Here is a 10603-nt window from a genome sequence, read left to right on the forward strand (position 1 = left end):
TTCACCTTTGTATGGGCTTGATTTTTCTGTATAAATATTTAGTCATGGCAGTCAGGATACATAAATAAACATACTAAATAAATACAAATAAGGATGTTGATAATATGTTAGTAAACAATGTCAAGATGAGATTTCTTTTTTCTTGGGTTATACCAAAACTTATGGATTGAAAGTCACTTGTACTGTTTACTACTAAAGAATATGACCCTCATCAATAGACAGACCATGTGTACGGCCTGCTGATCGTTCCAGGAACGAAGGAAGCTGACATACACTGTCATCAGACTAAACGTTTGCGCTCGGACGGGCAGGGCACTCTCTCCAGCCACCTCGGAGGAGAATGGACTCTGACCCAAGGGCTGCCGGTGAGGATGGGCAGCTGAGGCTGGGGGTCCCCTGAACAGCCCCTCCCCACCAGGAGCCCTCAAACACAGCCAGAAAGAGGGGAAGTTGTCAGTTCAACTCACCTTCTCCCAGGGCGCTCTGACAAAGCCACTTCCACAGTTCTAAGTGCCATGGCTGCCACCACTCCTGCATCCACATTCTTCTTCTGGATCCTGTAATACCTTGCATCCCTAATACTCAAGCTAGGAGCCCTTGGACCCTCCAAGGTGACTGTGCACTTCCCTGTTCTGGGACCTAACCACCTTAAGGTTTCATCCTCAGAGTCCGACCTTCTGTTCAAGGGTGGGGGACACCTCCTCCACTGTAACTGCTGAGTGCTTACACCACGCTCCTTCGGAAGCGAACAGGAAGGGTTCTAATGCGCATCCAGAGTCAGCAAGACATGCTGCCTGCTACCAGTTCATCACTCTGCACAGCCAGACAGCTCCGACAGGGTCATCTCTTCACCGATGACCCCAGAGTCACTCTTGCCCTCTGCCAAGCTGCCTGCGGCTTTGGAGAAGCTGGGGAGAGCCTTGTTTACTGAAGGGGCACCTGCAGCCCTTTGCCGTCACCTCTGAGACTCAGAGCACAGGGAGTGACTGCAGCTACTGGGGTGCCTGTTTATTCTTCGGTCTGTGAATTATAGGCGTCTACCGTACTGGGGTTCCTGTGTCGGTAGAAGGGGCCCGGTTCAGCCCTTTCCCGAATGGTCCTCTGCTCCTCCATTCCTGTGGAACCGTAGCTGATCAGAGTCTCTTTTGAGGCTGTGGTGATGACAATCCGGGGGATGGCAAATTTCTTCTCTTCTGAATTTACATCAGGTTTCTCTAGAGGGAAGGAAACATCCGGGTATTTCATAAGTCTGTGGAAAAACTCTTCTGTAAAACAGACAATGTCTGTGTTAGGGCCAGAGCAAAGGAATTAGGTTCGTGGCTCAGGAAAAGAAATGGGTGAGGTTGAAAGCAGTCAAAACCGTGAGTGAACATTCCAAAGCTTACACCAACCGGCAACGCAGCCACGCAGTGGTGACCCTAGAGGCCTCCTTCCAGGAGGGGAACGGACAGACACCCGCACCATCCCCGTGGAAAGCCTGAGCTGCCGGGCAGCCAGGGTGACAGACGCAGGAGCGAGACCTGGGAAAGGCAGGGTCTGCCCCAGAGGTGAAGGTTCAGACACACAGTGTGCAAAGGATTCTCTGCACAGAGCTTTATCAGGCAGGGCACTCTAGAAACGGACGCCACAGCGTTTTCTCAAACTTGTCAGGATTACCAGGAACACACGGGACGTGTGAAACGTTACAAAGTACAAAAGCAGAAGCCCCTTCACTGCCTCCACCGCCTCACTTCCCGGCCTGCTCCCTCCGTTCAGGCCTGTGTGTGGCCGTGTGCACACACGTGTACTGCACAGAATTAGAACACTGAACACCCCAGGAACTCAGCTATACGGGGGATGAGCAGGTGCCCGTCCCGTGCTAGGCGTTGCTCTGAGCCCTAGAATAACCACCGCACGTTTCTGAGGTAGGTCCTCTTAAGACCTACGTTTTACAGACGGAGGAACTGAGGCACAGAGGGTTGGTTCAGTCACATGCCCAGGGCTGGTGGGAGAGGTAGACGCCGGGTCCCAGGCAGTCGGGTCCAGAGCCACCTCGACCTTCAGCGCTGCAAGCATGGCTTCAGTCGTTCTAACCCGCTGCCGATGGCCCACGGCCTGCACTGAGCACTGACAGTATCCTTTCTTTTCATTTTTATCATTAAGCCAAATGTGCATTTCATTGTATTTTGGATTTAATTTATTTTTTTAAATTTATTTATTTAATTTATTTTTTGCCGTGTTGGGTCTTTGTTGCTGCACGCGGGCTTTCTCTAGTTGTGGTGAGCAGGGGCTACTCTTCGTTGCGGTGCATGGGCTTCTCATTGCGGTGGCTTCTCTTGTTGCGGAGCACGGGCTCTAGGCGTGCAGGCTTCAGTAGTTGTGGCACGGGGGCTCAGTAGTGGTGGCACACGGGCTGTAGAACACAGGCTCAGTAGTTGTGGCTCATGGGCTTAGTTGCTCCGTGGCACGTGGGATCTTCCCAGACCAGGATTTGAACCTGTGTCCCCTGCGTTGGCAGGCGGATTCTTAACCACTGTGCCACCAGGGAAGTCCCTTTTGAATTTAACTTAAATTGAGGTCATCTTTTCATGTTGATTTACACAAGCATTTTTATATGTTAAGACTACTTAAAAGGTTATGAATATTTAATTTAAAAATAATACATGTTGGTTAAATGGGGGAAAGTGATGGGGGTGGGATGGACTGGGAGACTGGGATTGACATATATACACTAATATGCATAAAATAGATAACTAAAGAACCTGCTGTATAAAAAATAAAGTTAAAAAAATAATTTAAAAATAAAAATAATACATGTTGGTTAGAGACTGCACATGGAATGACGCTTCTCCTTGCGGACACTTCATACGCACACGCATATGTGCAGCTGGGATCACGCTGTGCAAGGCTGAGTGTTGCAGTGACCACGCAGTAGGCTGAGCCCCACATCCACACAGGTGCGGCCCCTCCTCCACGGCAGCCTGCAGTTCACTGTCGGAGGCCCATCATGTGCGTAACCAGCTCCCTTTGATGGACATAATTTAGGTCATTTCCAATTTTCTTCTTTGGACAATGCTGCAATGAACATTCCTGCATTTATGTATTTATACACTTATGGAGCTTTATCTGTCAGGTAAGTTACTAGGAAAATTTTGGCAAATATTGTCAAACTGTTTTCCATAACGATTATATCAATTTTGGGACTTGCCTGGTGGTCCAGTGGCTAAGACTCCACGCTCCTGATGCAGGGGGCCCAGGTTCAATCCCTGGTCAGGGAACTAGATCCCACATGCTGCAACTAAGAGTCCACATGCTGCAACTAAGTGTTCACATGCTACAACAAAGATCCCATGTGCCTCAACTAAGACCCCGTGCAGGACTTCCCTGGTGGCGCAGTGGTTAAGAATCCGCCTGCCAGTGCAGGGGACACGGGTTCGAGTCCTGGTCTGGGAAGATCCCACATGCCGCGGAGCAACTAAGCCCGTGAGCCACAACTACTGAGCCTGTGCTCTAGAGCCTGTGTGCCGCAACTACTGAGCCCCTGTGCCACAACTACTGAAGCCTGCGTGCAGCAACGAGGACCCAACACAGCGAAAAATAAATAAACAAGATAAATACATTTATTTTAAAAAAGACCCTGTGCAGCCAAAAGATTATATAAATTTATCTTTCCTCTAGGAGGCTATCAGCAGAACTTCCCTCCACACTCTCCTGCTTCTCACTTTTCTAAACCTTTTCCCAGGTTACACTGACAGCGGAAGTGCTGACTCCGCCCCCGCTGGTCACCGGTCACCGCCAGCTTCCCTGAGCCTTGGGCACCCTCGCCACGGGGAGGCTGCGCATCTCATCTCGTTGTCACTCGTTCATGGGCCCGTGGCGCGTATCCTCCTGTGAGCGCCTGTCATTCTGCCTTTTCTACATTGACTGTTTTTTCTCTTTGGTGAGCTTTTTTATATTTGGGAAATTCACCCTTAGTGACTTATACTACAAGTAGCCCCTGGCTTTTAGCTTCCTTTGTTGCTTTCTGCAACAGATTCATCCATCATTCCTTAATGGCTTTTAGAGTTTGTCAGACTGGAAAAGGCATCCCCTGCTCCAAACTTATAAAAACATTTACTCATTTCCATTTCATACTTTCATAGTTTTACTTTCCATGTTTAACTGTTTGTTTTCTCAGTTGTCGACTGAGTTGCCCCAGCACTCGGGGAACATCCGTCTTTCCCCCACGTCTGCAACATGGCACTCCTCTGGGACCCCATGCACGCATGCTGTGCTACGTGTTCACCACTGTGAGACACCCTTCCATGTCAGAGGACTCGATCCCTCTGCTTTTCCAGATGCTTCCTGCCATTCTTACATTTTTATCCTCTTAGGTGACCTTTGGGATAATTTGGTCTGGCTCCCAAATCGACCTGTGCTCTTTTGTTTGGGGTCATACTGATTTGTTAGAATCAGGGAGAATTAACAACTTTATGTTACTGAGACTTTCTAATCCAAAACAAGACTCCTTTTATCTTCCTCAGAGGTTTAAAGCTTCTTCATTTAGAAACATGAATCTTTGGGGACTTCCCTGGTGGTCCAGTGGTAAAGAATCTGCCTTCTGGGCTTCCCTGGTGGCGCAGTGGTTGGGGGTCTGCCTGCCAGTGCAGGGGACACGGGTTCGAGCCCTGGTCCGGGAAGATCCCACATGCTGCAGAGCGGCTGAGCCCGTGCGCCACAACTACTGAGCCCACGAGCCACAACTACTGAAGCCAGCGCCACTAGAGCCCGTGCTCCACAACATGAGAAGCCACCGCAGTGAGAGGCCTGCGCACCTCGGCGAAGAGTAGCCCCCGCTCGCCGCAACGGGAGATGGCCCGTGCGCAGCAACGAAGACCCAACACAGCCAAAATTAAATAAATAAATTTTTTAAAAATTAAAAAAAAAAAGAATCCGCCTTCCAATGCAGGGGACGCGGGTTCGATCCCTGGTCGGGGAACTAAGATCCCACATGCCACGGGGCAACTAAGCCCACGTGCTGCAAACTACAGAGCCCATGCACCCTGGAACCCGTGCACCACAACTAGAGAGAAGCCCGCGTGCCACCGCGAAGATCCCGCGTGTCGCAACCAAGACCTGACACAGCCAAAAATAAAAACAAAAATTAAATAAATAAATATAAAAAGTAAAAATAAAATAAGAAACATGAATCCTTTTAGGGTTCTTAATACACAGGACGTGTTCTATTTTTCAATTACTGCCTAATAAGTTACCTTATTTTAGTGGCCAACTTAAAACAGCGCACACATCACCTCTGGCTCCACGTGTCTGGAGTCTAAGCTACAATCCAGCTGTCGGCCCGGCCGTGCCCTCATCTGGACCTGGGGACCTTCCACGGCCACTCAGGTTGTAGGCAGAGTTCCTTTCTTTGTGTGCCAAGGACGAAGCCCCTTTCCTTGCTGGCTGGCGGCTCTCACATCATGGGAGCCGACTTCTTCACAGCCACGTCTCTGACACTTTCACCTTTTTCAAAGGCTTCTCTGATGAGGTCAGGCATGCTCAGGAGAAGCTCCAATTTGATTAAGTCAAAACCAACAGGTTACTACCCTGATCCCAGGAGCCCAGCCCATTCCTACTCACAGGCTCTGCCCACATGTAAGGGAGCGGCTCCTACAGCCTTGTTCAGAGGGCAGTGATGGGGCTCTGGAATGCTGCCTTCCATGCCACCACACTGCCTTCAGGAAGGAGTCTGACTTCCACCAACAGTGTGTCCAGGCTCTCCGTCTATCCTGTGTTATTCTCTGGCCTCTCGTTTTTGAGCTTACCATTTGTTTTACATTTGTTTATAGAGGGCTTAGGGAGCTGTTTTACATTTTAATGTAGGCAAACCCTTCAACATTGCTCTGTAATATCTTTGCTTTGAGGAATCAGAATAAAATTTACGTCTTATTTTTTGCAGCCACCTTTTTTTTCCAGCAAGGAAATTTTTTTTAGATGACCACACACTGTCATCTGGAAGATGGTTCTAGCCGTTCTTTCCCTCTACCCTTTGAGTCACCTGTATCAGCTGATAGTAAGTCTACCTTTTTAAAAAATTTAAGTATAGTTGATATACATGTAATCACTTTTTATATCCACTCTTAAACCATCTGGAATTTATCAGAGCATATAGCAGGAGGTTACAATCCAGCTTACGTTTTCTCTTAAAACGTTACGCCGTTTCTCTAGCACAATTTATTATATAATCCTTCCTTTTCCCACTTACTTTTGGTGCCAGGTGTATTGTACTCTGATTATATATAAACATACATAATGTTCATACACACACACTCTTGTCCATGTTTTCTATTTCAATGACCTGCTATTCTTATATGGGAATCATGTTATTTTAATTATTATAATTTCTGATGTATTTTTATTTATTTATTTATTTATTTTTAAAGAATCATCTTTTTTAAAAAATTTATTTTTGGCTGCATTGGGTCTTCTTTGCTGCACACAGACTTTGTCTAGTTGCGGGGAGTGGGGTCTAGTCTTCGTTGCACTATGTGGGCTTCTCATTGCAGTGGCTTCTCTTGTTGTGGAGCACAGGCTCTAGGAGTGTGGGCTTCAGTAGTTGTGGCACACGGGCTCAGTAGTTGTGGCTCGCAGGCTCAGTAGTTGTGGCTCGCGGGCTCTAGAGTGCAGGCTCAGTAGTTGTGGCTCACGGGTTTAGTTGCTCTGCGGCGTGTGGGATCCTCCCAGACCGGGGCACGAACCCATGTCCCCCGCATTGGCAGGCGGATTCTTAACCATGGTGCCACCAGGGAAGTCCCTGATGTATTTTAAAACATTTTACTTTAATATTATAAATTCAGAGAAAGTTGCAAAAGTAGTCCAGAGAGATCCCCGTACCTCCGTCCATTCTCCCTCAGTGGTAGCACCATAAGTAACTGCAGTAGAATAAGGCTCCGTGTGGCACAGTGTGTGTTCTGTGCCATGTGATCACATGTCACCACCACCACGATCCAGACACAGGACTGCTCCAGCATCACAACGATCACGTCCATGCTATAGTTTAAAGTCACACCCCCGGCCCCCGCCATCCCTAACCCTGGCAGTCCCTAGTCTGTTCTTATCTGTATCATTTTGTCATTTGGAGAATGTTACATGAATAAAATCGTACAGCATGTGACCTTTTGAAATTGGCTTTCTTCAGCATATTTTTTGACAGTTAAAAATGCAGTACTTCGGGCTTCCCTGGTGGCGCAGTTGTTGAGAGTCCACCTGCTGATGCAGGGGACGCGGGTTTGTGCCCTGGTCGGAGAAGATCCCACATGCCATGGAGCAGCTGGGCCCGTGAGCCATGGCCGCTGAGCCTGCGCGTCCGGAGCCTGTGCTCCGCAACAGGAGAGGCCACAACGGTGAGAAGCCTGTGTACCGCAAAAAAAAAAAAAAAAAAAAATGCAGTACTTCTTCAGAAAGAGAAAAACAAATATCGTATACTAACACAGGTATGTGGAACCTAGAAAAATGGTACAGATGAACCGGTTTGCAGGGCAGAAGTTGAGACACAGATGTAGAGAACAAATGTATGGACACCAAGGGGGGAAAGCTGCGGGGGGGTGGGGATGGTGGTGTGCTGAAACGGGCGATTGGGACTGACATGTATACACTGATGTGTATAAAACTGATGACTAATAAGAACCTGCTGTATAAAAAACCAAACACACAAACAAACAAGAAATGCAGTACTTCTATCAGATGAGGATACTTCTTAGCATAACCACAACAGCACTGTCACATCTCAGGATATTATCGTCAACTCTTTGTTATCACCTAATACCCAATTGGATTTTCTCCAGAATGACTCAGCCCAGACACACACACGGCTTTCTGCTCATAGGTCTCCCAAGGCTCCTTCTAACAGTCCTCTCTGCTGTGACTGAAAGGCTGTATCCCCCGAATTCATATGTTGAAGGCCTAGTCCCCAGTGTGCTGGTATTTAGAAGTGGGGCCTTTGGGAATTAATCAGGTTTAGATGAGGCCATGGCCACGTGAGGACACAGCAATCGGGCAGCTGTCTGCGGGCCAGGGAGGGGTTCTCACAGGAGCACAGCCAGACTGAGGGCCTCCCCAGCCTCCAGAACGAGGAGAAACAAAGTCTGTTGTTTAAGCCCCCCAGCCCATGGTATTTGTTTGTTTTTTTTTTCTTTCTTTTGTTTTTTTTGCGGTACGCGGGCCTCTCACTGTTGTGGCCTCTCCCATTGCGGAGCACAGGCTCCAGACGTGCAGGCTCAGTGGCCATGGCTCACGGGCCCAGCCGCTCCGCGGCATGTGGGATCCTCCCGGACCAGGGCACGAACCCGTGTCCCCTGCATCGGCAGGTGGACTCTCAACCACTGCGCCACCAGGGAAGCCCAAGACACCACCTTTTTTACAAGTCATTTATTTGTAGAAAAATCAGAGTTCTTTTTTCAGAAGAATCGGCAGCGTTTTGGAATTGGCTGACTGCCAGCTCGTGGTGTTCGGTCTGTATAATGTATGTTTGTGGATTCTGTAATGCGAAATTTGAAGCACAGACAGAAGCAGTGGGAATAGTACAATACAACTCATCGCCCAACTGCCAAAGTCCTCATAAACCCCAGGCAAAGCTGACCTCACTCCAGCTCTTCCCCTGTGTGCTGGTCACTACGGCTGAGCAGTGGCTCACCCCAGACCTCAGCAGCTTGAAACCACCATTTTCTTACCGTTTTATGGCTCAGGAATTCAGGAAAGGTTCTACTGCAGTTGTCACCTGTGGTTTCCCAGGGGCTGCAGTCAGACGCTGTCTGAAGGCTCGGCTGGGCTGGACACGTGGATGTCCACTCGCAGGGCTGCTCCGTGCTGTGCAGTGGCTCGGCTAGGGAGACTCCAAGCCTGGGGCTGGAGTCACGACAAGCTCGTCACAAGCCCGGCACCTGGGCTGGACGGGCTGCGAGATCAGGACCGCGGGCTGCGGCTCCCCTGTGGCCTGCCCAGCAGCCGAGCACTTCCCAGCACAGTGGCTCCCAGCACAGCCAGCGTCCCCGTGAGCCCGGCCAGGCCGCCCAGCCCACAAGTCACTTCCACCACTCCACTGGTTACAGGAGAGTGTCAGGCCTTCAGAGATTTGGAGATGGGACGTAGACCCCCAGGTCACACCACAGGACCCGTGGGCTGAGAGGGGCTGTAGCACCTGCAGAGACAGGTGCACCCCTTCCCGTGGCAGCAAATCCCCACCCAGCATGTCCATTTGCCCTTAAAATACTTCGGGTGCGGCTCTAAGAGACAAGGACTCATGCGTATTCCATGTTGTCCACGGCATAACTCACACTAGACAAAACGCAGGGTCCTTACTGTTCAGCGGGAGAGTTTTCCACAACTGTACGCACCCGTGTCATCACGCAAACGAGATGCAGAACTTTCCTCCACCCCACAAAGCTCCCACGGGCCCTGTTCCAGTCAGCTAGCCTGCCCCGGCCCCAGCCCAGCAATCATTTTCTGATTTCTACCCAACAGTGGTAAAACCTACTTTTTAAATTGTATAACACACAGAATTTTTGACTTGTTGACCTTTCTATTTCTCTGAGGCTTTTATGGCATTAGGATGACTTAAAGAAACGTGACTTCCGAAAGTTGTCACTTTCCCAAATCTAATAGGGGAAATCCTCAGCTTTAAAACCAGAATGTGGAAGAGAAGATGCTCCTGCCCTACTTGAGGTGTTGCTCCTGGCAGACCAGGTCCTGTCCTCACTCCCGACTCCCAGTGCCTCTCGCTGCAAGGCCAGCAAGACCAGCTGCTGGTCTCATTCGACAGTCTTCTCTGAGTTTACTCCACCTCGCTGCAGCATTCAACACTGCCAGCTAGTTCTCCTTTCTTAACAGCTTTCTTCAGTACAATTTAAATACCACAAAATTTACCTGTTTAAAGCATGCAATTAAATGGAATTCAGTAAACTTTCAAAGTTGGGCAACCATTGATTCAGTTTTGACACTACTTCCATCACCCTCAAAAGGGCCCTTGTGCCCTCTTGTGACCGATCCCTGTGCCCACCCTTAGCCCAGGCTTCCCTCCATATGGATTTGCCTTTGCAGGACTTTTCATATAAATGGAATAGGAATCTATATCTGGCTTCTTTCACTCGCATCATGCTTTCGGGCGTCGTACACAGGGTGGCACATTCCTTGTGACTGCAGTCTCCACTCGCTTTCTTGAAACTCCATCCTCACTCCACCCCCGAAGTGAGAGTATGACACACACTGTTGGTGGAGTCCCCTGCCCACACCTTCCCTTGCTGGCAGAGGTCCAGCCCATCCTGGAGACACCGGGCACACAAGGCTTCTGGGGGAAGATTCTCCTTGCTGACACGAAGCAAGAAGTAACGCCTCTCACAAACTAGACGCAGTCCCACGTGTGTGACACCAAGAGCCGTCCAGCCCTCTGCGGACCGTGGACACAGAGGATGGCAGAGTGTAGACACACAGCCTGTGATGCTGCCGAGGGCCCTACCTCTGACCTCGCCTCTGTTTGGGGGGTACCGAGCCCCTCAGCACAAAGCTGTGTCTGGATGGCTTTTCTGTGACTGACAGCCAAAAGCCTCCCGACAGACTAGTAGCAGTTTTCCAAACGTCCCCCCAGGACTCT

Source organism: Stenella coeruleoalba (genome assembly GCF_951394435.1).
Source record: "Stenella coeruleoalba genome assembly, chromosome: 20".
Lineage (NCBI taxonomy): Eukaryota > Metazoa > Chordata > Mammalia > Artiodactyla > Delphinidae > Stenella > Stenella coeruleoalba.